Source organism: Tachyglossus aculeatus, chromosome X1, assembly GCF_015852505.1.
Source record: "Tachyglossus aculeatus isolate mTacAcu1 chromosome X1, mTacAcu1.pri, whole genome shotgun sequence".
NCBI lineage: Eukaryota > Metazoa > Chordata > Mammalia > Monotremata > Tachyglossidae > Tachyglossus > Tachyglossus aculeatus.
Genome location: NC_052101.1, coordinates 22,710,123 through 22,716,727, shown reverse-complemented (window position 1 = coordinate 22,716,727; position 6,605 = coordinate 22,710,123).

The following is a 6,605-nucleotide window of genomic DNA, read 5'->3' as shown; positions in this document are numbered from 1 at the left end:
TATGATGGCCCTTGTCATTATACCTAAGGATAAACCTCAGTTTCTTCACGTATTAAATGCAGAGAGGCAGTGTAATTCATTATAGCCATGTTTGTTCACATATTCCACCTCATTTTACAGTGAAGAACTATTACATACTACCACAGTTTAGGAAGCACAGGTATGGGAATCATATTGGTTTTTAAATTAATTAAATTGAGAAGCAACATGGCCTAGGTGATAGAGCATGGGCCTGGGAGTCAGAAAAACCTGGCTTCTAATCCCAGCTTTGTCACTTGTCTGCTGTGTGATCTTCACATCTTTGTGTCTCAGTTACCTCATCTGTAAAATGGGGATTAAGCTACTGTGAGCCCCACGTGGGACATGGACTGTATTCAAACTGTTTAGCTGAAAATCTACCCCAGAGCCTACCACAAAAAAAAAAAAAAATTACCGATCCAGGTTAAAAGGTTATTCTTTAAGAACAGAAACAATAAATGGGTTTTATCATTTTTCCATGACAGTTGAGAGGACTAAAATGGGAACTTTCTGATACTTTGTCTTTTCTTCACTTTCCCACATTTTTTTTAAAAGAAAAAATTTTTATATGGTGAGATTTTAAGAAGGATCAGTTTACCATCTTTGCCACAGAAAGAGGTTCTTAAATTTCATTAGAAAGTATTCTGCATATTTTCCTCTTTTTGTACCTCAGGTTTCTGTTCTCTGAGATCTTGAAATGATCTTTATAGTGTGTTGTTACCCTACCAATATTTATTGCTACATTTAAAACATTCCCAATCTAAATGTAATGCATGTATATATTTTTTACTATATAGGTTCATCATCTTCATATCAACTTACTGCAGGCAACAGAATCACAAATTACAATGCAGATTTTGGCGACAACTATAATCATTTTGAAGAAGATGAAGAATACGAATCTGGAGACTATGAAAAAGGGAACCAATTTCTATAAAAATCTAGATACATCTCCAGTATCATTCAAATTCAATTGTATTTCCTAGTAGAATCTGCATGGTCTTATATTTAAAATTCCCTGTTAAAGATGAATCAATAATTTCTAAATCCTACTTGAAGTTTAAAAAATTAGAATTAACACTCTATTTGTAAGTAATAAGCATTGAGTTCCAAATGGTGTATTCAGACAGTTGATTACCTTTTAACTTTCACCTCACCATGATTATGTTGAGAAGGCTGAAAATATTATAGAATATTAAAATTGAACTATAAATACCTTCTACTGATGGTATGAAACTTGATGTCTTGCTGCTGCCTTATATATAGGTATACCTATATACACAGGCATTCATTAGGTGCATGCATATTTCTGTGGCTAGACAAATGTATTTGGTGAAATTCGAGTCCGATAATACATGATATACATAGATTAGAATGTTGGCTGTGAGCAGTAGTAGTTTGCTTTTGTGTGTATATACACCTAAATATAAGGTAACAAGTGAGGCATCAAGTTCCACACCAAGTTGTAGATTTAAAAGTTTGGTGGTTGTTTTTTATGGTATTTGTTAAGCACTTACTATGTGCCAGACACTGTACTAAGCACTCGGATAGATACAAGCTAATCAGGTTGGAATCAGTCCATGTCCCACATGGGGCTCACAATATTAATCCCCATTTTACAGTTGAAGTAACTGATGCACAGAATAGTTAAATGACTTGTCCAAGGTCACACAGCAGATAAATGGTGGAACCAGGTTTAGAACCCATCTGACTTCCAGGCCCATGCTCTATCCAATTGGACACACTGCATCTAAGAAACTGTTTTTTGTAGCCAATCTCTGAGATAGCTTTGAGACCTGGATCTACTACAGAAGACACATCCAGCACCTAAATTAGCTTCACCAAGGGCACCTACAAAACATACTCAACATCAAGTGGCAGGATAAGGTGATCAATAATGAGACTCTGGAATGCAGTCTGCTCACTTGTCATGAATAATGCGCACATCGACACAGCTCTGCTCTGGGGACCATGTGAGGAGAATGTAGAATGGATGACAGCAAAATGGCTAAGCAACTGAAAGGGAGCACAAGCAATCTGGAAGGGCAGAGAAAAATGACTTAAAGACAGTCACAGTAGCAAACAATGTCCATAACAATGAATTACTGGGAGACAATTGCAGCAGACACAGATCAGCCTGCTGGAAAACATTAGGAGAACCATCCAGTTTATTGAGAAACAGTCTTGAAAACAGAAGCCATGGCTCTAGATGAGACAATCCCATTTAACACATTCCCTCCAGACTATAAGCTCATTATGGGCAGGGAGTCTCCCAACTCTGTTTTATTGTACTCTCCCAAGCGCTTAGTAAAGTGCTCTGCACACAGTAAAGTACTCAATAAATATGATTGATTTGATGGATTGATTAAGCACAACAAAAGTTATTGGTTACCTGCTATCAACGGGGAAAGGTGGGCTGGTAACATAGCAGTCTTTTCAGCCATACTCACAGGTGTGACTAGCATCATTCCATTGTCATCAGTAGCATCTTCACTGAAAATGAAGGACAGCTATATTGATTTATTATAATATATATCATACCATACAGTAGGGTAGTTTTTTGCATGCTTGGGAATTGAACCATGTATTAATAGGATAAGAGGCTAGCATAATAAATTGGATATTGTGCATTTTATTTTTCTTGAAATTTTCCTGTGATGGTAGTATTCAAGAAAAGTGACACTGTCCACCTTGAAGACAGAAGTGCTCTGACACATCTGATGAAAATGCTCACTCCAAGTCAACTTCCCACCTCAGAGGCAAGCTAGTCAGCGCAGGGGAACACTCAGGGGAGAGTGTGGGGGCAGGCTGCACTGCAATGATGACATCACAGTATCGTGACATCATGATACCCTACCATGAGCTATCGTTTCCCATTCATTATGCTCGACTTTATCATTTTGAACATTCTTCTTGTCCTTTCCTCCTTCTATAAATCTACTAGTGTATGTAGGTGTCTCCATGTGTCTATGACTGTGAGAGTGCTCTTTTGGATTTTCCCCACCTCTTGGACAGATAAAGCACATCTTCTCCAAGAGGCCTGACTAAGCACTCATTTCCTCTTTTCCCACTCTCTTCCAGATCACCCTCACTTGCTTTATTGATTCACCCCCACCTCCAGGCTCGCAGCACTTATGTATATATCTGTAATTATTTATTTATATTAACATCTGTCTGCCCCTCTAGACCTCAAGCTCGTTATGGGCAGGGAATGTGCCTGTTGTATTGTTGTGTTGTACTCTCCCAAGCACCTACTAGAGTGCTCTGCATGCTGTGAGTGCTCAATAAACATGATTAATTGATTGATAGAGATGGGCTCATCTCCCTGCAGCACAGTACTGAGCAAGGAGGAGCAAAGCATTAGGGAAGGGGTGCAAGTACTAAGCCTTTCTATAAAGCAGAGAAAGATGAGCAGAAAAAAGTTTTTAGATGTAGGAGGGATTGGCCCATAAGTTAAAATGGGAAATCATTTAAAATGAGAAGTTTAGGGGCAAGGTGAGAAAAAGTACTAGAGGGCCTAGGAGGGAATCTATGTTAGAGTAATTGATTTTTGCTTCAGCAGACTGTCAGTCTCTCCCACTCCCTCAGCTTTCTTCTCTCCGTAGCTTCCTCGTGATCTGCTCCCTCATCCCCGCCTGTACCTTCCAATCTGGATACTGCTTCTGTGTTGATTGTTAAACATTTTAACGTGTGGGAGGGAGGTAGAGAAGTGAAGGAAGACTATTTTTTAATGAGCATCTTCTGCAGAATGGACAAATGGTTGTAAGTCTCTTTATTGTCAGAGAAGTGGGATTTGACGGAGCTTTGATGGCAATGGTAAAGAAGTTGCCCAATTGACCAAAAAATGGAGAAAGCAAGAGTTAGTTTAAAATGGAAAGAAATCACTTTTAGGGTAGAAGTTTAAACTAAGCAGTGGTGTAGAGTTCAGTTGGAGGGATACACCAAAGAAGAGATGAAAGAAATCCTTTACGATCTGAATAAGTAAATCTGAGTGGGAGATGGAAAGATATGGAATGAATGGCAATTAATACAAAACTAAGAGGTTACAGGTGAAACACACACAGATAAATCCTTATGAGAAAAAAACTGCAAAGTTTCAGAAATGCAAGAATTCCTTTTATTAGAGTGGCAGGTGGCAAAAGATTTACGGAATGCTTATACCAAGTAAATGGGAGACAAAGAGTTGAGTAGGAAAGAATATGTGATGTTTGAAAAACTAAAAACCAGGAATTACAGTTAAATTTTCAGTATGGTGCATTACACCCAATAGGAATTCAATAAATGTTACTACTACTCTGGAGAATAACATTTTATGGGACAGCTGGAATACAGAAGTGTTTTGAGGCAGATTTGAGGATAGACACAAAATGATGAAGGCAATGGTAAACTGGAAAAGAAGGCAGGAAAAATGAAGGAACCCTGTTTTGTAAAGTTTTTAATGTTATTTTGGACGAACTGTTTTTAATAGAAGATTTTAGCAATATCAAATTTTAAAACTTCTTTCTACCGCTTTCTCTTTCCTTGGCATATTTCATATTTTTCATTTCAATTTTTGAACAAGTTGGTCAATTTCCTCTGGTCAGTAACATCAACTCTTTCTCAATACTAGCAAAGTAGTTTAGCCTGAACCCCTTAATATTGCTGACACCTCCTATGTAATCAATATAGAGCGGGCCTTCATGCTTGAAGATGTCCCATATAGGGCTCACAGTCTAAGTAGAGGGGAGAAGAGGTGTTCCATCCCTATTTTATCGTTGAGAAAACTGAAGCACAGAGAAGTTAAGAAGTCAAGTGTCTTACCCAATGTCACAGATCAGATGGGTGGCAGAGTCGGAGGTAGAACCCAGATCCTCTGACTGCTAGGCGTATGATCTTTCCAAGGCCAGACTGAAGCTTCCTATTTTAGGACTTTGAGATTGAAAGGAAGGAAATAGGTATTTTACAACTGACTGTACTTGCACTTGATTTGTTTTTGCACTAGTGGTGTTGGTTTGTGTGGAACCACATATATTTTCTCTCCTGGTTCCCCTGGGCCCAGCAACATGGGGCCATCGGCAGAAAATGTGTCTATCAACTCCGTTCTCTTGTACGCTCCCAAGTGCTTTAATGCAGTGCTCTGCACGTGGTATTTGCTCAGTAAATTTGATTGATTGATTGGCCAGATAGCGGTGTACTCCGTGATCTTGGAACAGAAGACGCTGTAATACCTCATCATCAGTAGGCACCACTGAGTCCTCAACCCATTTTTCCTAAGACGGTGTTGAGTATGGCACTTAGGTTAGCTATCACAAGTTTTGAGAAGTTATTACCAAAACCATTGGAAAAACAAAACCAAACATAAGGCAGTGGCTCACTGTGGGCGGGGAACTTGTTGACCAACTCAGATGTATTGTACTCTCCCAAGCACTTAGTACAGTGCTCTGTCCACAGAAAGTGTTCAATACCATTGATGATGATGAAAAAAGGAAACCAAAATAACATAGAAGGAATTGGTTATAGTCTGTGATAATATGACAGACTATCTCTATATCCCCCTTTTCAGCAGCAGACGCAGTTGTGAGGTCATCCCGTTTTTGTCCCATTGTTGAGTAAGACAATTAGGTCCCCTGTGCAAGTCGCTAAGGCCTTCGCTTCAAGTGTAGTTTGTGGCCATACAGCAAATATCTCTGTGTGTTCTCCTGCTGTTTTGCTTTCTATCAACCAATTTATGTCCTAATGTTCAGTGTGACACTCACTTCTGCTAAACAAAACATAGGTTTTTGACCAATGGCCAGACATTTGGAGATTTAAGGGAGCAGGATGTGGAAATGAAAGTTGTAAGTTAACGGCAGATTGGGAAAAAAAATGAATCAACTGAGTGCTTACTGTGTGCAGAGCTTTGTACCAAGTGTTCTGGAGAGCACAAAATAAAGTACTTTTTTCTTTTTTTACCATCTTAGCTGGGAGGCTAGTGTAGGGAGAGCCACATATCCCTGAAAGTGCCTCTATTTTGGGCCAGCCCAAAGGAAAAGCATATAGGATGAAAAAACACTAAATGTAAAGGGAGGGCTGACTTCTTTGTGGCCATCCTGTTGCCTGGGCCTAGTATTTATCACTAAAATAAACTGCTAATCATTACTGGGGCAAGGATCACAGACATTTAAAAAGTGATCAAAGCAAAAAAAAATGGGTAACCAAAGTTCTTTGCCCCACTCTACACCTGCTATGAGACTGCCCTCAGAGCAGCTGCCCCATTTGCATCGTCCTAGTTTTGTTACTGCTGTCAATTAAGCTTTTAGGAACACTAATTAAACGATATGAATGCAATGCCTGGAGTGAAACAAGAGTCTCCATTTTCCATTGTGAGGTATTATTATTTATCACATCGTGGCTAAAGTAACAAACTATATTTTCACTCATTCATGATGATAATGGCATTTATGAAGAGTTTATGATAAGCCAAGCACTATACTAAGTGCTGGGGTAGATACTTATCAGACTGGCCACAATCCATGATACATATTGAGCTCACAATCTCTCTTATCCCCATTTTACAGATAGGAAATTGAGGGCCAGAGAAGTTATATAACTTGGCTGAGGTCACACAG